Below are 21341 nucleotides of genomic sequence, written 5' to 3' on the forward strand. Positions count from 1 at the left end.
CAGTAGCTTCCCCACACACACACACACACACAAACACACACACACACACACGCACACACCAACCAACGCTGCAATCTCAAATTGGCTGTGAAAATCGGTCTCTGTCTCCCTTTCATTCATGCTTTAATATATTTGTTTACAGATATTGTTAATGTCACATGCATCAGTATAATCTCATTGTAGTGCAGAGTAAGTACGTCCAGAGCGCCTCAGATCTTGTATTATTTATCATAATGACTGTATCATTTCATTCACATGCTGGGATAAATGTATAAAAGGCTTTAACGTTGACCTCCACAGTAGGCGCTATATGTGCTCATTATTTCTTTCTCTTTTTTTTTTTTGCGAGAGTTGTCTTTTGTTGGCAGGTCTTTCCAAATCATCAGCAGATTAAGTGCTACGTTTAAATGTTAAAGCTGCTCCCCGCATCCTCATAATCAGGACTGCTTTGAGTCGTGCGTGTCTTCTCCATATAAACATTCCTCAACATGCTTTCATTATTACCACTTCTCTGAATCGATGGGTGGGGCATGTCTGTCACGGTCCCGCATCCTTCAGGTCGCCCCTCTTTTTCCTTGACAGTGACAACAAAGAAAAATAAGAAAGAGGGGAGGCTTTTTTATATTTTTTTATACAGGACTATCTGGGGCAAATTGAGATGTGAAATCCAGGAGCCATAACCCCGGTACATAAAACGCAGGGAACATTAGAGAGCGAGAGGAGTGAAACAGACTTCAGCATTAAGCTGTTTAACCTCTCTGTGTAGCATTAGTGGTAGAGACTTCAAAGCAGATGCTTCAGCGTTGGAAGCAGAATGACAAATGGGTTTAGAGAAAGCTACGGTGAGCATTCTCACATGAAGACTAGGCCTGTCATTAATGTCAGCTTAATCACTTTGACCTTCCTTCAAGTAGATTTCCATACCTATCCAATCATTTTGCCTTGCTTGTGCTCCTGTTTGCAGACTGCTGTATGTGCTGCTGTTTGATAAGCCGTGATGACGTTACTGTCTATATCGGTGATTGTACACTTAAAATGTCCTGAATGCTGTAATATTTAAGGGTTGCTTCACACAAATTACAAGGAAACATATGTTCTCATTTTTCATAAGTGGTATCCAACCACACAGATAGTTTTGGTTTTATTAAATTGGAGTTTAAGATATATTTGTCTGAGATTTCTAATGCGAAGACAGTACAATGGAGGTAGATGCGATTTAGTTTGTGGTGCTCTTAGCATTGAAAAATCCCATTAAATGTGATAAGATAAACATTTATTAATCTACAGAGGGGAATTCAGGTGTCATAGCAGCAGCAACAGCATTGAGAATGAAACACAGGTGAGGTACAAAGTTAGTATAATACTGAGCTGTTGAGGGATGAGTCATCAAGCATCAAGCTTCCTCCTTTTCCTCTACAGAGCTAGCCTTCCTCATCATCTTGTTCAGTTTGTTGGCATCCCTTGGGTTGATATTACCACGCTTACCCCACCCCCAACATACCATGGCAAAGAAGAAGTCTTTGGCCACTACAGCCTGGTAAAACATCTGCAGCAGCCTATCGCCAACATTGAAAGACCTGAACCTCCTCAGGAAGAACAGCTTGCTCTGTCCCCTCATGTAGAAGGCCCCAGTTTTGTTAGTCCAGTCCAGTTCAGGCTTCCACCAACTCCACCTTCTCCCTTCGGATGGTGATGGGATTTGGAGGCCTCTTCTTGCACTGCAGGTGGTCCACCACCAGCTCCTTTGTCTTTCCAATGTTGAGCTGGTGATTATTGTCATACTACCCTACAAGGCTCTCCAGTAGGGCTCTGTACTTCATTGTCACACTTGATTCAGCTGACAGTGACGGTCATCTAAGAACTTCTGTAGATGGCACATACTCAAGTTGAAGAAGATGTTGGAGGTGTAAAGAGTGAACAGAAAAGGAGATAGGACAGTTTTTTGGCTTGAGGAGCACCAGGGTTGCTTACCAGCATTGCTGACAAGTTACCCTGCACCACATAATCGAGAGCCTTCTACAGCCTCAAGGAAGGGTTCCTCACCTGGCTGCTTTTAATGATTAGAAGTGAGGGGGTGGGTCTAAGGCTGGTGTGAAGGGGGTCATGAGTGCTGGTGAGTGGGGACCTACACTGCCCTGCTGAGTTCATGGGTGTTGGGTGGTCAAACCTATTGAAAAACAGGTGTAGCTTGTTTGCATGTCCCAGGGTCCCCTCAACAGCATTGATTGACTGTTGCCAGGTATCTTTCCAACTGCACCCACACACCTGTTGGCCTGTATCCCACCCTGTAGTCTGTCTCCGTAACTGTCTTTGTGGAGCTGTATGCCCTACTTAACATTGGGTAACATAGGTTCCAGGGTCTTATTCTGTACCGTGCTGCAGGTAGCCTGCTTCATGCAAATACACTATTGTCCATCTTTTAGTTATGTCCATTGTTCTAGCTGGAGTCTAAGTTAACATCTAACTGCAAAGAAGACTATGAAAACTGTTACTTGTTAGTAAAGCAGTATGCTATTGCTTAGACAGAGAACTCTTTACCAGGAAGGTTCAGTAGAAAGATAGAAGTCATAAAAATGAAAAAGGAGGTAGAAACACAGTAGCGTTGCTAAAACAGGCAATGGTCCAGTTATTGTGGATAATTCATACCCCTCATCCAAGACTGTCAAACTCACTGTTCTGCTTCGCTATCTTCCAGAAATCTGACATTTCAGTCACTCAGCCACTCATAAAATTTGTTGAGGTAAAATGTTATGTATGCCTGTATTTGTTGTATGCCTGGAGTTGGGTTAACGGGAAAAATGTAATTTGTGCAACGTATCTAGTTGTGCTTTCTCACACTGACATTTAATAATAAATAAACCTCGAAAGAGCTCTCACTCATTGGACTCACGGGATGGTAGATCTTTTTAGCAACCTATTTGATGGGGAGAGAAAGGTCTCCTCCATTACAGTTTATAATATCAAAGATGGCTCATGAATTTCTTTTCCACTCACCAACAGAAGTGCTCAGTAGCAGTGCACTCAGTGCTGCCACTGGTGGCTGGATGCTGTATTACAGCAACACTACTGAATAAAATGGTACTAAAACTCCCATTGAAATCCTGCACCATCTTTTAAACAAGAACGATCTTTCTTTGTTGGAGTAAAACATGTTTTTTTAGTAGTTTATTGCATTATATTTTCACACACCTTATAGTTTGCTATCAAGATTGCCTATCTTCTACCTAGTTTGCACTGTCACATTATTCTCGTAACAAATTCTATGAGACACTCAGTGACTGAAATGTCCAAGTCGCTGAAGGTAGTGATGCAGGATCTATTATCGACAGCACAGTCTGTGAATAATCCAAAGTAAGAGGGACATAGTCATGAGAAAGAGATATTGTGGCTGACTTGTTTCAGCATGATGAATGCCACAAACAAATTTCCATTCACCTCTGTTTTATTGCAATGGAGATAGAAACCTTAGCAAATACAACCAAAGTTACACAAGAACAGTGGCTATGTGAGAAACATGTTTTTAGCAATTTGGGTAAACCGAGGTGGGACGCCACATCAGATGAAATGTTTGCCATCATATGAACATTCTAATTGATTTCATAGTTTGTTTTGGCTAACAAGCCCTAATTCTTCCATCATCATCTCCTGTCACATATTAATCTTCTGCTCTACGACTGTCTGAATATTTCTATTACGAAAAGCCTGCTGTTTTAGTGTCTTCTTTCATGCCAAAAAAAGCAGAACCCCCCCGAACGTTTCAGCAGGAATGGCCCCTTGGTAGTTGACAGCGCTTCATAGCAAGAGACGCCAGATTTTTCATAGCAGCGCCTTCTCTCCGTTCTGCTGCCCCTAGGCTGGAGCAATTGCTTTGCAGGAGTAAATAACCAGCTTTAACAAAACTTCAGGGACACATTAGTCTGCTGGAGGACGGCTCCATGGCGGTACGGCAGCCTCTTCTTTCCCCTCGCAGTGAGGCAGGCGGAAGCATCAGGAGAGGAAGAGGTAATGGCTCATCGGCATGGGTATAAAGCTGTGTCCTCTCTCCCCGCTGACAGCCAGTCCCCTGCCCAGCAAGTCCATATTGAGCTGCGTTTCTCCCCGGCCTTGGCTTTATTTGTTTTGACTGTCTGACGCCACTGCAGACGTATTGAGCACCAGTCCTTTCTTGTTCATTTTACCGGGCTTACAATGAATCCCTCTACCCTCCCCTCTCTCCCCGTTTCTCTCTCTCTCTCTCTCTCTCTCTCTCTCTCTCTCTCTCTCTCTGTCTCTCCATCCCTCCATCCCTCCACCTAGCATGCCTCAGCTGAAATTTGGCAGGGTTTCACTTACTGTATTTAATTTCTCTATTCTCCATTTTGTCCTTCATGACTACAAAACAAAACAAAAAAAGCAGCATGTATTTTTTTTCTCTCTCTTCTCCCCCTCAAAACGTGCGAGCTTTTGTACGGTGTGTGTTCTAACGTCGGTTGTCATGTAAGCGTGGGTGTGAAGGGTGCTCCTGGGCCCGGCACACTCATGAGATCAATGCTTCACTAACCTTCTCCAGGTTGTCTTTGGGGATCTCGGCTCGCTCTCATTATGTGCCATTGCTCGGAGTGTGTTTACCAGACTGGAGGAGTAGTAGTCTTGCGCTCGCCAACCATTCGCGAGGCCTATTTGTCCTCATTTAAGTGGGAAGGGAGAGGAAGATCAGGGAAAAGATGGCCTCTTGGCGGTCCTTTGAGTATTAAAACATGCATTTGTTATCACTAAGGAGATACGGTTTTATTTATCAAAATAACACAGAAAAGGTGCGTTGTAGCAAAAGCAGATGGATCAGGCACGTCGCGTTAGCCGGGTCTTGTCTTTGTGCAGCTGCTACCCCCACACACACACACACACACACACACACACACACACACACACACACACACACACACACACACACACACACAGACACACACACACACACAGTTAATTACTCTCTTATTCATCCCCAACAATGGGAGGGGATAGAATAAATCTGAGCCACACACACACACTTCGCCGCTTCACCAGGAAAAAGAGGTGCAGACTTGGGACCCTAAAGCGAGCGAGTGGCTTCAAGAGGTACAGTTTATCATTTTTAATGGAGAGGAACAGGAAGTGGAGACATGAAGCTGGGGCTCCGTGATTTATACACTGCCTCGGTCGAGGGAGGAAGGAAAGAGCAAGTCTATCTCCCTGTCCACACCTCTGGTTTCGCCGTCGCTCGAATCCGAGCCCTTCGACTCCCCCCCCCCCCCCCCACCTCTCTCTCTCTCTCTCTCTCTTCAACACCACCAAAATACACTTGCACTCTGTCTGAGCCTCTCCAGGGAAATAACACAACAAGAGAATTTGCCTACCCAACCTTTAAGATTTTTGGAGGAAACATCGCCCTCTTCGTTTTCTTCTGCATTATTAATGGTAGCAATTATATATGTTAACACATGCGGTCTAATTGCCGCTACGTAGGAGGTGCAGTATCATCCCAAAATCTTGCCTGCATCTCCTCTACTACCCACCTGCCTTTTTCAGTTTATCTGCTTGTGTTGTTCCCTGAAAAGCCCAGTGATGTCATGCCTCCATTGTCACCTGTTCATTTACTTTGGTAGTGGAGGGCATTGGTGTATTGATTAGGGTTTGCAACTGTGTTAGCAGCTCTGCCGGTGTGTAATATAGGCCTTGAGGCTATTCTGTCTTTTCGCTCAGTCTCACGAGTGCTTTTCAGACCTTGTAATCTTAATTAAATATGCAACTTTTGATCGCAACAGGGTCACTATTTTTGCATTTAAATGTGGTCACAGACTCCCCTCTTCCCCCATTCACCCCCCCACCAGCTGAGAGAAAAGGAAGAGTGTTAAGGCACTTTGAATCTTAATGCAAAATAAAGAAAGAAAAGAACAAAGAACTGAATTGAGTCTCTCCTTTTTCAATCTCCCTTGTTAGCCTCCCGCTGCATTCCCCCTATAGTTTTTTTTTTTCTTTTCCAGATGAATTTTATGATATTTTTTTCCCCCATCCCCTCCCCTCTCTCCAGCTCTCCCTCTTTTTTTTCTCGTTCTCTCTCACTCCTCGGCAGTTTTCCCCAGACAGGTTCCACAGTATTTTAGAGGGGATGGATTTAATTGCTCTGTGGGGATTGGTTGGCTGTGCCGGGCTCGGCTGTTTAATTAGTGTACCCTGCCGGGATTGGTTTAATGCTTCATGATCTTGAAATTGTCTGATTGTTCAGCCCTCTGGGGATTCTCCCTGCCTACGTAGGCCAGCAGGTTTAGCTAAACATTGCTCCAGGCTTCTGCTGTATGTGGCAGGAGGAAGAGTATGCCTAAGGAAATGAAATTTTCTTGGTGTGGTGAGGGTTAGAGGGGGGGTGGGGGGGGGTCAACTTCTATGACAAACCAGGGGACATTTGAGGTGGACAGTCTACTGGGTTCTCCTTGAGTTGTGCAGACCCCCCCTTAGAATGTTTATCTTTATAATATTTCACCCCAGCTTGATGCTCTATGGAAATGATCCAATTGACTATTAATGCAGTTCCAATATTTAGACTGCGATACAGTGTTTCTTTATGATAAGCAAGCATGTGATTTCATAGCCGCAGCCAAGCTAAATAATTAGCTATGCGTGTGGTTCTCTGCTTGGCCCTCGCACATTTTCCACATTTTCACCCGGGGGTCGCCTTGAATGGACGTCCTGTGTTTCCGAAGGAGCTCCTCCACATCGCCGCCGCACCTTTTCGCCAACCTGTTTTTAAATGCGGGAGGACCTCTGCCCCCCTAAGATGAGGCCACCGGGATGGTCTCATGTGGATACTTTTGAATTATGTGTTTGGTCACCTTGAGGAGAAGGGGGGGGGGGAGCTGTACAGATTACATTTGTGTAAATGGGTTCGAGACACATGTCTCCTCTGTCCCCCCCCTTCTCCGTAGCCTTGCACGGGGGGACGCCCTTGGTTTCGTTCAATCACGGCGGCGGCGGCGTTGACCTCAGCGGTAAATGTGCTTGGCATCAGATCCCGGATAAGGTAAGAGTGCGCGTGTCGTGGCCGTGCAGTCCAGTACAGATAGTACCTATTGAAGGCTAAACTCATTCCGCTTCATCAGACTTATCGAGCCCTCTCACTCAAAGAAGTCAACCTTGAAGTGCATAAATCTCTAGTGGATGATAATAAGAATACCTTCCTCTGCCTCTCTGCCTGGACTTTATAATGTGTTTGTCCTCACGGTGAATGATGACTGAGTATTCTGGTGCAACAATGATTACTTTTTGTCTGAGAGCTTTCTCTATTAAGAATCCTCCAGGTATACGGATCCTGACCACGCATTCTGCTGTTGTTGACTGGATCATCTGCGCCGCACCCAGGGGGTCTTTTTTTTTTTCTTCCTCGTGTGTTTACTATTGTGTTTACACCCTCGGAGACGCCGAATGGATGCACATGATCACCAAGGTGATGGAACACATGGCAACTGAGCTTCTCCCAAATGAGAGTCCCACCCTGAGCTCCATCCCCTTTCTCTCTGGGGGAGATGCCCTGATTACTGAGTGACTTTGTGCTGGAGTTGAGGGCCCTCTCCAGCTGTTGGGATTGTTTGTGCTATGATGATAAGGGGTTGTGAGTAATCAGAGTTTGGTTGTGCAGACAATCTTTTAATCTCTCTATTATGAATGTTGCTCAGCTATGTCGGAACATTTTATCCATTTGTGATAAATGTTACTTACTGCGCTTCCTTTTCATTTAGTATTAAATCATAGGTGGACTCCTGGAAAATAACATGAGGTCTGGTCATATCAGCGGCTTTGGAGATATTCATTGTGTGCTGTTATTTTTTCCGGGAGGTGGGGGGAACCTCAGGTCAATTGCGGATCATAGCCGGAGTCAACAATGTTGGTCTTTCATAAATAAGCCGGAAGACTTAATATTGCTACTGCTGGTTCTCCTTCAAAGATAAAAAATATTATTGTGTTCCAGCCCCCATCCCCCCCTCTGCCTTTTGGGCAGGGTGTGAGTCCAACGTCCGTCTAGACGTGCAGCATCATTAACCTGCCGCGACCTCGGCCCCCCTGATGAATTCTCTCTCACATCCCCTGCAGCTCAGCGCTAGCAGCCCTCCTCTTGTCCACTGGGAACTGGGGCTCCGCCGGACTGGCCATTAGAGCCACTAGCCTCTACTGGCAGGCATTAATAGGCCAAGTGGCCGAAGCCTCTCTCAGACTGCTGAATAATTCAGACCGTCTGGGCCGTGTCTAGTCCCGGGGCGCACAGGGATGTGGACTGGGGAGCAGGGTACAGGGGGCCTGCGTGGAGGTGCAGGGGTTAATAACAGGTCTGCCTCTCTGTGTCAGCAGCTGCTCAATCCCCCTCCTCCACCCCCAACGAACGCACCCAACCCCACCCCACGTATGAAAGAATCCTATTCAGTTGATTAGATTTTTCAAAATGGATCAATTTTTAATCAGCGGAGCATCTGACTACGGTCAATACCATTGTCGCTGGGAAGACAGTTGCTGGACAGCCATCTTTATTTACAGGAATGTTTTTTTTACTGTATGCAGATGCAGAGGAAGGAAACAGCTTGCTCAGAGCACTGCACCACTGCAGTCTCCAGCCTGTCCAGTCAGGGGTCTGGCCTCTTCATGTATGTCCGCAATATCACCATGAACACCACCACCAAGGCCGCTGTAAATCCACCACTCTGTGATCATGTCCTTTTTAGAAGACCGGCCGTGAATATTTATTCACATCAGAGCAGGAAGGTGGATTAGCCTAATGTCTTGTGCGTATGTGGGTCTGTCCAATGAGACTCCTCTTACCCATTTGCATCTGCATAAGTAGTGAGTAGGAGTTAGGATCTAACAAACTAGCTGTAATACTGCCATCAAAATTTCATTGGGCTGTGGGGAGACCCTAACATGTTAAATAATGAGGAGCCCATAAACTTAATGTCCAGAACCTCTCTCCACAACTGCTGACGACGTCTAGTTATGACTGGATATGTAGGCAGAGTTATGAGGCGATAATCCGTCTTCAGAGTGCTCCTCATTTTCACACATCTGGTTCTTAAACAGCCAACTCCCAAAAGTTCTCTGTTAATCACTTTAAGGCACCTTCAGTAGGTGAAGAACCATGGAGGCTGTTATTCATTGTTTCCTTTCCAGGTGACACTGTAAAATAAAAATACTTTGCTCTCAGTATGGGGCAATATGAAAAATCACTTAAAACATGTCACACTGTATTAATAGGTGGTGGTGTTCATTTCCAGCCTCCAGTCTTCACTTTGTATATTTCATAGGAAAAACACATTATTTCATATTATTATATGAAAAGCAAGACATTAAATAGTGATGGAAATACATATATACAAAAAAGGTTATTATTTCATGTTCTAATGCAGTCATTAGCTGTTCCATACAGTTAATAATTAACATTTCAACCATATATTTGAAGTAGTGGTTGTATAGTGAGTAAACAAGAAAATTAAGCATCTATGTACAAATCAATGTGTTAAATAATATATATATATATGAAGAGAGAGAGAGAGTGGGAAGTTATAATTGCACATAAAACAGAGAGTCAAATGTTTCAGTAAACTAGGTCACATGGTGTGATATGGAGTAAAATCAATAATGGTCTATCTTGATGGGGTTAAATCCATTTATCAAAGTCACAAAGACAGATCAATAATTTGACAGCGCAAACAAATTATGTTAATATAGAATATCATGCCACGTTATTTAAATATATTTCCATGTCAGCCCTAAAAGAATGTAGTAAACAGTAGAGTGAAGAAGGAAGACTAAACATGACAATAAACAGGTTTGAAATGATGAAAATCAGCAGACATGGACAGTGTGTCTGTTACAGTCTCACATTATATATAACGCCATATAACATGAACATTAAGACAAATGACTGATCCATTAATGGCCCAAGCAGGAAACTAAATAGAAACAGTGGTGCTTTGTTCTTAATAGAAGTAACGTTAATCACTTCAGAGCTACTATTTGAAATAATGCATGTATTAAAAAGCAGCTCACATAATGCAAGCGACATCTTATTAACAAGCTAAAGTCATGTTCACATTTAGTGTTACTCACCAACACAACAAATATCTAACAAACATTTTGGATCTATTTCCTTCCTCATGAAACATTTGCAAAGCTGATTTGAAGCATTTTGAAATCCTGCGTTTGTTTACATCCATGTTTACTAGCTCGCAGGCTTCTTCCTCCTTGCCTTTTGTTGGCACGTTTCCGTGTTTGTCGGCGCATTACAGCCACCTGTAGATCAGTGGAATATTGTGAAACCATTGGCAGGGCTTTGTATTGCGTCACGCCCTCCCCCCCATTCGTGCCCGCTTATGCAGTATGCAAACACTCAATAAAAAAAAACTGCTCCATAGTGCTGCTAGAGGTCAGGAACTCCACAGGGTGCCTTTAAACTGACTGCATAGTTATACATACATTTCCATTATCTCATTTTTTTTTTTCTGCTTTCATGGCTTGCAGCTGTACTTGCATAGTGAAAATGACAGTAATAACGGCTCCAAGCAGAAATCGTGGGATTCATGCACTGTAGGAAGTGTGGATTATTAGTTGTACTTTGCCTTCGTATTGTAGTGGCCAATTGTGTCTTTACAAGCTCTCGATTTAACATAAACTATCACGAGGTTAACAATACTGACTGCTAATGTTCCCACAATATGAGATATTTGATGATGTCAAACCAATAAGGGGTCAAGTTAGAGGTATTTTACTATTGTTGCGCACCACATGGGCTAAAATGATTAAAATGAGCTTGTGTGTCAGCTTATATATTACACACTGGCAAGGAATTAAAGCCAAATTGTATGTAGTACTAAAACTCTTTTAATAATAGTTGACTCAGTGGTGCATAAAGACTTAGATACACATTTGCAGATGGTTGTATTCAGTTTAGGAGGGCAGTTGTAGAAGTAGATTTTCAGGGAGTAGAAATTGCTGTCAATATGTGCAGATGATTTGCTTCTATTAGATGTAAATCTAGTTAAATATTTGTATGAAAAGCAGTTTAGAAATTATTGGCCAAAATCTAAGAAGCGTTTGTTATACAGTGTTTAATCTGGTCAATTGGCATCATTTCTACTGTATGATTGATGTCGACAAAACCTGCTCGGATTGTTTATATGTTACACAAGATCCAGACACTTTAAAGAAGAAGAAAAACGAGCCGAAAGATATCGAAGAAAATCAAACAAAACAGTCATGCGCGGATCCTCGATAATAGGAGCGATAATAGCGTTATACTGCATGTATGCAGTCTTTTTTTTTCTTTTCAAAACAGGTTCCAGAGTACTTCACAGTCATGAAAGATAAAAGACTGAGCAGATGACATAGATCAATACAACAGAAGGACACTGAGGCAGTGATGGAAAAATTGAAATAAAATAAACAGAAGGTTCGAGCTACAAGGATACTAAACAATCGACTGTAGTCAGGAAAGAACAACTCCTCTTTACAAGACATAAACACATATCTCTGGTGGTGGAGCAGAGGAGCGAGCAGGTGAACAAAAGCAGCAAGCCTCTTTTAGTTAGCGCCATAGCGACTACATGTTATTTATTATAAAGTCTAGTTTGATGTTATATTTTCACCTGTCCTTGCTGTATGTATACATATAGATATACTGCCCAATGTCACAAGACTATACAATCATAGCCCTACTTTTAAATAAGGGAAAACATGACCCTGCTTCAATATGTAAATCAAGAATCCAGATTCACATATTGCACAAATCCTAGTTACACGATGCAATATTAATATAATAACATGGCATCATGCCACACTCACATATTGGTTTCACAACATATTGGCATGATCACATATTGACACGGTCGCATTATGAAATATTGACATGAGGTACACTGGCATCATATGAAGCCTTGTTTGCATCATGGCATAATGACTTTGGCTTTATTGCAGTGACCTATTGACATAATGATACGATGTTAGAATAATGACTTATTGCTGTACTGACGTATTCGCATATCATGACATAATAACATATCAGCATTTGGATCAAAGTATTATATTAATGACATTGGTCTCATTACAATGACTTACTGACATTATGATATAACATTCGTATGACTTATTGCTTCTGATATAATTACATATTTAATGACATATTGGCATATTGACTTGTTGGCATATTGACATATTGGAATATTGGAATATTGACATATTGACATATTGGAATATTGACATATTGACATATTGACATATTGGAATATTGACATATTGACATATTGACATATTGGAATATTGACATATTGGAATATTGACATATTGACATATTGACAGCGAATCTGGCATGAATGTTGGCATTGAGGCATACTGATGCACAATTATCATTACACATTGCCAACTGTTATTCAACAGCATTGCAATTATATCACCTGATGCTGATACGTATGTTTTTCAGACTTCAATTCCCAGCCTGTCCTCTTATGCCAACCCCCCCAAAACAAACCCACCCTCTACAAAAGCAGTCTTGAATGTATAGGTATGTATTTCTTAACCTTATCTGAAAGTATGTGCCATTTTAAAAGATTATTCCATGAAATATAAAACTTTACTGCTATCAGTAAGGAAGCGAATCAATAAGAAATAAATAAACAAATAAGAGTATAAACTTTTGCGTTACACTGTCACAAATCTAATTCAAGGCTCCATGAGATATTTAGATTCTAATTATCTATTATTGCTCCACTTTTGTTTTATATTTTTAATGCTCCGGCTTCTGACTGACAATGGATGAAACACTGAAAACACACAATAAAACAAAATGATAAATCAGACGGCGTAAAGAGTAAAAAGCCTCTTGCAGAGTTTAGACTTGACATAAAAACGCCGTCCTCCATCTAATCTTCTCTTCTTAAACATCAAACTTAAGCAAAAAGAAGCAACGCTCTGAACGAGGAGTACTTATTTTTTTTGCCCACTAATGAAAATGTTTTGAATACCTTTTCTGCGGCGCCAATGGCGTTGTTTTCCCGTCTTTTGCTCTGTGATTATAGAACCGTACAAACTGGGCGCGATTTTGAATTCTTAGCTGATTGCCTGCCTGTAGCCATGCGCTTTCTACTTGCTTTCCTCTCCAGACCTCTTTCTCCTGATAGCCTCATTTTTTTTTTCCTGGTACAGAGAGATGCAGTGCACTTTATATGCAGTTATGCTGAATAGGTGCTGATGTATGTTGAAAACAGTTTTTGCAGGTGCCTTGTCAAAATGTGCAGCGCGGAAAGCGGATAGCACAATTCTGTTTAATGTGCTATCAATCAGCCTGGTGGATTCCCATTTGTACATACAGTATTATGAGCCCTCTGTTCCCCAGACTATCATGACACTGCTAGTGTTTAGCTGCTCTCATGTCCTCCAACAGTATGTCCCTATTGTCTGTTTGTCTGTTTAATATGCAAAGGCGGTCATTCAGGGAGTCATTTTGGACCAGTGTAAACGAATCGGCAACAATGATTAGCTGGCGCTGCAGAGGAAGTGTCCATCATTGTGTTAGTGCATTTGGAGACCATCACTCCTCCCTCAGGTCGTCTCGGCTCCGCTCTCTCTCTCTCTTTCTCTCTCTCTCTCTGCCTCGCGGAAGACGCACTCTGAAAAACACCCAAACAGCAACCAGAGTAAATACACTGTAAGTGGAGTTACTTAATGGCAGATTTTTGCATGCTTAATTGCAAGTATGGATTGAAGGTCCATTAAAAGACATCAGTGTCTCAGAGTCCGGCGTACAGTTTGAATATACTTGAGATGAATTGATCCATTGACTTCCTGGCTTTGAGGTAATTCTAAACAAAGAGTGCAAATACCATTTTTTTGACATAAAACAATAGTAAGTATCCAGACTGTCCACTTTTTTGATTTCTGGACCTTCTTTTTTGTTTGTTTGTCCAGCGTATGCAAGCGTGCTACAAGGTGGCACCGTGGACATTCCCGAGGGAAATATCAGGCTTATTTATTGGAGCCTTTTTAGCTCCAGCTCAATAGCAGCAGTCTGATGGCCGGGGTACAGAGGGACTATCTGGCAGAGGAGGAAGGTGGAGGAGGAGCTGGAGCTGGTCCTGGCGTCAGCCCCACTGACAAGCTCTTATTTACCGTCCAGATCTATGACTCATTTTATGTACCTAATCGTAAAGCACCGAGATTTATCGGAGGTAACGGGACAGTGGGGAATACCCCAGGAGACTGGCAGATTCAGCTCCCCCCCCCCCCAACCCGCCTCCACTCCACCCACCCCTGGCTGGGCTTCAGGTTCACTTTACCTGGCCCCAAGCACCAGCACCACCAGCAGCAAACACCTTCTGGGAAAAGGGGGAGCCCAGATGAGGAAGTCCATATTTCTGCCAGATATAGACAGCTGATAGCTCATCTAATAAAGAAGAGGGTCATAAAAATCGGATGGGCTAATGGATGACTCTGTAAGGATTAATAATAGCTTATTGGTCAGGTGCAGTGACCTCTTGCAGAGCTAACTATGCACTTGGGTTGACTGGGCTCTGGTTGCAGCACAGTGGTAGATATCCAGACCAATAAACAGTGAGGGAAGAAGGGGGCGGGGGGCGGGGGCAGGAGTGTGGGAGTATGTGGGAGGGCAGGGGGGGGCAGGAGAATTAAAACATGCTTATCATTTTTCTTTTTCCTACTGTATCTCATTATGTTCGGGGTTTACCAAATCCTGGTTTTGTAAAAGCGCTGTTGAATTGTGTTTGTCTATAAATAATGTATTAACTTCAGGGAGGGGAGAAGAAGAAAAAAAAAGAAATCTAAAGGTTGACATCCTCACTTACCATCACTTTTTGTTCACATCTGCCACTCCAGTAATGGCAAAGAAAGAGAGAGAGAGAGGAAGAGAGAGGGGTGGAAGTTGGGAAGGGGGGGGGTGAAAAAACAAGAAGGTATTGTAATACCGCCTTTGTTCTGACAGGAGCCCTCTCACAGCCTGTTTTATATTCCTGCCGAAAATTAAAATTAAACTTTCATTGTTGTGCATGCTGTTTAATCCAATAACGATCTGATGTAACAAACTGCCGTAATATCTCTCAGCATACTTAATCGGAGCGGACTTAGCCCTGTCACTTTATATTAACCTCTGCTGCAACAGGAGAAGGGCTTCACTAATCTGCCATTGTTGGGGTTTTGGCAGTCTGTAGCTAGTGCAAAACAGATTTGGCAGTCAGCGCCAAAGTAAAGGCTTTATAATGACAGCGGGGGCCTCTCCGCTATTTGAGCTAATAATGTCAAAATCTAATAATGCTGTGGCCCTTTCGGAAGAAGGAGAAGACGGCGGCGGGGGCAGGTGAATGGGTGGGAATAGCGGCGGTGTATGGAAAAGGGATTTTTAGAGAAGGAGGGATAAGGTGCAGCGATCGCACCTCCTCTCATTATGTCACTCACTTTTTTTTAAGCCTGCAAATTGGCAAACAATTAAATCCCTAATGACCTTTAAATTCTCCTGCGTGTGCCCACTCGCTCATTCCCTCACATGTTTGTCTTCTGTCGTGTTCAGTGATTAAAGAGTATAGTTGTGAGAGATGTAGCGCACCATCCCGAACATATATGACTATTGTAAACTATGTGTCATTGTGTTAGCAGGATATTAGGAGCGTCGGGAAGCATCCGAGCAAGGGACCTAAAAGAGCCTCTCGACTAACAGGCTGACCTCACGCTGCTCAGCCAGGCAGCATCTGCAGCGTCATCAAAGCACTTGACTCCTGTGCCCCCCCCTCCCTTCCCTTCCCTTTCTCTCTCACTCCCCCCCCTTTCCTGAATGCAGCCTTGTAACTTAAAACAAAAAAGCCGATTGGTTGCTCTCTCAGCCTCTCACCCGCCCCCCCCCCTCCCTCCCTTCTCATCCCCTCCGTGGTGGCTGAGGTCTCAGCCCGGGAGATAAAATAGCAGTTATTTCTCATGTGCTATGCCATTTTGTCAGTTTGACTGTTCCACTTATTCAGTGTTTTTTGACTTGCTGAGCTTGAGGGGATGCGAGTGCCATTTCGCAGCCAGATCTGAGTTGTGTTGATTGAATTAGACAAAGTTGGAAGATAATTAAGAACCGCAAGGCGCTGCAAAACTGTCTGCTTCCAAACTGGTGAAAATGAGACGCTGCCACATCAATGAGCTAGCTGGCTCTGCTTGATGTCAGCGGTGGGTTATATCAGTTGACACCCTTACCTCCTAGTTGCCGGAGCCAGTTTCCTCCTTTTCCCTTTAATGTTCCTCCAAATATGATTAATCACAAGCCGTAAAAAACCGTTGCATCTGACAGCGCACCACGTTTGCACAGCTTTGTTTGTTTCTTTCACGGTAGTAATATGATCCTCAGCTGCCAAGTGTAGTTTATGGCATAAACACAAACCCCCCAAAGAGGTGTGTCTGGGAGTCAAATGGGAATCATAGCTTGGCCCACAACATCACTCATACTTGTGATTTAGACAAGTCCTCAAGTGTTTTTTTGCATTTATATGTGAGTATTTTAACCTTATTTTGCATATTAACCCCTGATGTCTTTGAATATGTGTGTAATAATGAGATTTCCCACTCCTTTCGGATCTGTACTGCACACATTTTAATCTCCCAATTTTCCTGTATTATTAACCCATAAAGGTGAGGCATAATAAACCAATAAACCACTGCTGCTTGATTAAAACTCCAAATACTTTCGAATATTTTCCAGCATTTAATTACGAATATCTTGTTTTTCTTTCTTTTCTTTTCTTTTTCTTTTTAAAAGATGCAGAAAGTCATTCATGAAATAGGAGAAGGAGGGGTCAGACAGTACTCTCTCCTCTCTGCAGTAATGTGCCAGCAGTTCATGTGCACTCATGCAATCCTCAACTTTCTCTCTTTCAATTTCACCCCTTTTTTATTTTTCCACCCTATTTTATGGATGTTGGCCATGTCGGTGCTTCTCTTCCCCCTTTTTTCCCTCTTTTTTTCCAGCTCTGGATAGGTAATGTAGCTGTGAGGTTAATGTTGAGAATCGTATAGCTCAGGCCCAATAAAATTGACACCGTGAGACCCAAAGAGAGGTATGTTTATGGTAGTGCCTTTCTATGTGTCTTGCCTGTGTGTTTGTGTGTGTGTGAGCCAGAATGTGAAACAGGGCTGGGACTGTTCTGAGGCCCCCCCCCAAAGGGGCTAGACTGTAGGCTAGGAGGGTGGGAGCGCAGTGGAACATAGGGTGTCAAAGGCTAATTTTCAAAGCCACTCACGGGCGCTCATCTCTCACTGTGAAGTGGCAAGCGTGGCAAGTGGCTTGCACGTTGTCATGGATACTAAAGCATGGGACCCCAGAGATGGGGAGCGGGGGACGAATGGCTGCCCTGTCTATAGGATTCCTGTCAGCTCTGGCCTGATAGATGGCATTGACGGATCATTTGTCATACTGTAATTGTTCTCAGCAAACATAGAATACCCAATAGTATAAACAGTAGTGTGTCGCTGAGCTAATAAAGCGGGAAAATGGAAAGGGATTCACTGATCCACTGCCTCTTTCACTTAAAGAGACAATGGCTCTGTTGTGCGGGCAAGGCGGTCTGATTAGAGGATGAGGGGAAAAAAAGAAGGCCCGGCCGAGAGAATAAAACAAGGCAATCATAAAGCAAACGGCAGTCACTTCTCTGTATCGGCGCGGCTAGGCGGGGGTGAAGTCTGTGAGAAGTGTTGACAGCTGAGGGAACAACAAGAGTAGGTCTAGGAGTGATTCGTTTTCTCCTCCCTCTCTATTTGGCCAGCGAAACGGCGAGGGGAGAGAATGCTTGTCCAAGATAACAAATACAGCACTAGTGCAGATGCATAGCCGGGACCAGGAGCTCTATCTGCCAGGCTTTGAGATAGCCAGGCGCCTGAGCCGGGTACAAATGACTCTGGGTACAAAGGTAGTATTTGTTCGCCCTTGTTTCAGTATGGGTCCTGTGTCTCTGCTATTACTATTGGGATTGACCCGGTGCCATCTCCCTGCTCGGAATGCTGTCTCCTCCCTCGGCTTTGTCCGTGTATAGGGGAGCTCAGACGTACGTGACTGTGGAGGTATGTGCAGGACGCAGGACATGACCTGCGAACCCCCCCCCCCCCCCCCCATAAGTTATGATTCGCCACAAACCTATAGAAATCCTTTTAAGAGTTACATATAATCGGTGATGGCAGGGTGCCAGAGCATCAGCTGGACATGATAGTTAAGAATCCTCAGAGTCTAACATCAGTCACCCAATCCTTGATGATTATCATTGTGTCAAATTAGATCAAACTTGTGCCCACACACACATATCCTCACTCGTTCGCTCTCTTCACCCTGGAATCATGTTTCTATCCAACCACCGCTCTGTTGTCCAGCTCTTAAGTGTTTTTAAGCAGGAGTTGGTCAGCAGGTTGTATGATGCGTCGACTCCTATGTGCGTGGTTGAAGTAGGCCCCGTCTCCTGGCTCTCCGACACACTCCTCGTGGAACACTTCACCCCTCTCTGACTGTACCCTGACACGCCGTGACACCTCGGAGCACTTTAGGCTGACCCGGCTGCTCACCTCATGCCTGATGGACAGATTAAAGGACCATTAAGCATAATTACTGTTTCAGTTGGAGAGGCCGACTCATCCTGTCAGAAATGGTTACAAATTGCCGCACCTCTGCCCCCCACCCTCCCTCTCCTTGTATGGCTTTTAAATTCAGAATTTCATTACATTTGTCTACTTTCTTACTATCAACAAGTTTGAGCTTTGACAGCAAAAAAACGAGGAGAATCTGGAAAGGCAAGTGGTGATTAATGGAGGTGAGGATTCAAATGGGGGTTGGGGAATGAATGTTTGTAGTTTTTCGCATTTTGTTTTCCTCTTATTTTTAAAAGAAAATCTGCAGCTACGAGCCAGTCAAAGCGAGTCTGACGGCCGCGGAGAGGGAAGTGTGACAGGTAGTTGATGTGATCCGGAGTGGAGCGGCATGAGTGTGTGGTCTGCTGCGCTGTCTGTCTGATTATGTAAAATGCGGTGAGGTGGCGTAACATTGGCTGGCTGTTGCAGCGGTTTGCCAGCTCCAGAGGGCCCGTTGCCAGTTTTACACGAGAATGTGTGCAGCAATGCCTCGTAACGCTCTCTTCTTCCGTCTCCATAAGAAAACCCACAACTGCCGCCTGAGGGAAAATTGGTCGATACCATCAACCCAGCTGGAGGCCCAGGCGGCAGACTAGAGTTTTCCCTTTTTTTCCTCTTTTTTTTTTTAAGACATCAACACTCATGTTTATTATGTGATCTCCTCTGTACTGTAACCTGCCCCTCTCGCGCCCCTTCTTTTCTTCATTTGGCCAATTATTACACCCATGGTGAGAACAAACAGTTTCCCTACTTAATAATTCACATCACTTTCATCTGATACTCAGTTACCATGGGCAATTTAGTAGTTGAATAATTTTGTGAAAAATTCATTTATTATCGCCGTGCGTTATGAATCTGGAGAGACGGCAGAGTGGAGTGGTGGAGGATTTTAAATTGCGTCTGCGGAGCGAGGGATCCAAGGGTAGGTAATGTGTTCTAATGTTCTCAGCCATATGCATTGTTTTCAGGGCTCATCGGTTTTACATCGATTCCCACTGAAGTGTTTAATTGCATCATGAATATGATCTAATTCTGTCCTTTTCACTGAAACTGGAGCACTCTCTGCAAATGATGTACGGCCTTGACAGCCCCACATCAGGATGTATTTTATATGGAATGTAAATTATAGTGTTAAATTAGCCCGGAAAGATAACTAGCTGGCACGGAGGAATGGACTCAACAGTTTAATTTAGTGTCAAAAGGCCGTGAAGGGATAAATCACCTCTCTCTCCCCCTGCTACTATGCCATATTAGGCTTTAATCATACTCTTTTTCTTGTAATATCACTTGTTTCTCACCGCTGCCTAAGGAGTTCTGGAGAAGTACAGTGCATTTCTCGCGGCATCGCTTCACTGCTTATAAATGCTTCAATTTCAGCATATGGAAGACAATGTTTGCCACTTTTTTGTTCTCACAGGTTTTTCCTTTTTTATTTTATTTGTAAAACACTCCATTTAACTTCCCCTCGGAGATCTAAAATTGGCACTTGAAGACCTGGAAATAATTTTCTTAGCAGCAGTGGCACTTTTAAACAACATTTTTTTTCACAGTTGCTCTGAGAAAGGACAAAAAGTGGGTGAAGAAGTGCGAGGCTTTATGGCACAGACTGGTAGGTGGGGGTATTCATGTAACTGATGAAAGCCATTAGGTAGGCTTTGGTTTATCAGAAGGACCTCTCTCTCCTCTTCACCACCTCACCATCTCCTGTCCTCAAGGCTGGAGTGTTTGTCTGAGTGGCCCCCACCATTAACTGATAGTTACCCTCCATGAACCAAATAGGCCACTGTGCCTGGGAGCAGCACTCTAGCAGCCCCCCCGTTCTATCTTGTTATTGTGACCTCGTCGACGGCTAGAAGAAACCACCTGGTCAAGATGTTGGTTTCAATGTGAGAACTCGCTCGGCTTTGTGTTCTCATAGTCATTCAGTTTTAATTTGCTCCTCATCCACTTGTTGGGACGGGTAGATGGACGCAGGCTGAGGCTCCTGGAGGAAGCTTCGGGGTGCAGACGACACCCACTGGCGAGCGACACACCCGCACAGCTTCCCGCACGTCACACCTGGACGGAAACAGTTGGACGCACACGGAAGCCGACCGCTCGCCGCTGCACAACTAGGGTACCTCCTCGCTCTTTGAATTCCTCCCACTGTTCACTGCTGAGTTTGACAGCTCTCTGGAGAAAAGGGCCCTTAAATTATCAAGTGGGGCTGTAGTTGTTTTCCTTGTTGTTTTCATCTCTAAGGAGAAAAGGGGGGGGTAGGGTGGGCTTTAGGGAGGAATTGGTATGTTAAATGAGCTATGGGAGGTCTGCTGAGGCTTTTTTTTTCCAGAGTGGGGGGGTTGGGGGTTCAGTCAGACGAGAATTGCTGTGTTGGGCGTTTGAGGCAGCTGTGTGAAGTCATTTTCCGGGAGTGCAAGCGGGAGAGAGGTGCGGATTAGGCAGCGCCTCTGAGCCGGAACAAGTCTGTCTGGGAAGGGATGAAGGCTGCAAACCATAGATCTAATTCCCGCTCACGCTGCTAGACAGCAGAGACACTCACACACAGCCAGTGTGAATTAGGCCCATTTGCTCCCCTCAGTCTGAAGCAAGCAAACACAGGAGCAGACAGGGAGAAGTTGACAGACTCTTCACATCCTGCCCTCTCTCCTGACTCCTTTCCCCCCCCCTTCCTCCTCCCTCCTCCTCCCTTGCGCTGTTTCCAG

The 21341-nt window shown here is 44.0% G+C and overlaps 1 protein-coding gene across 2 annotated transcripts in view; it reads left to right on the top strand.

Moving 5' to 3' along the window:
- cux2b (cut-like homeobox 2b) overlaps positions 1-21341 on the top strand; it is a gene marked incomplete in the record, with an annotated part of 91155 nt that overhangs the window by 3737 nt on the left and 66077 nt on the right. The window contains 2 exon segments of one of the 2 annotated variants that reach the window (XM_062418162.1): positions 19512-19561; positions 20604-20755. 2 annotated transcript variants of the gene reach the window in all.

This window comes from Scomber scombrus, chromosome 4 (assembly GCF_963691925.1).
Source record: "Scomber scombrus chromosome 4, fScoSco1.1, whole genome shotgun sequence".
NCBI lineage: Eukaryota > Metazoa > Chordata > Actinopteri > Scombriformes > Scombridae > Scomber > Scomber scombrus.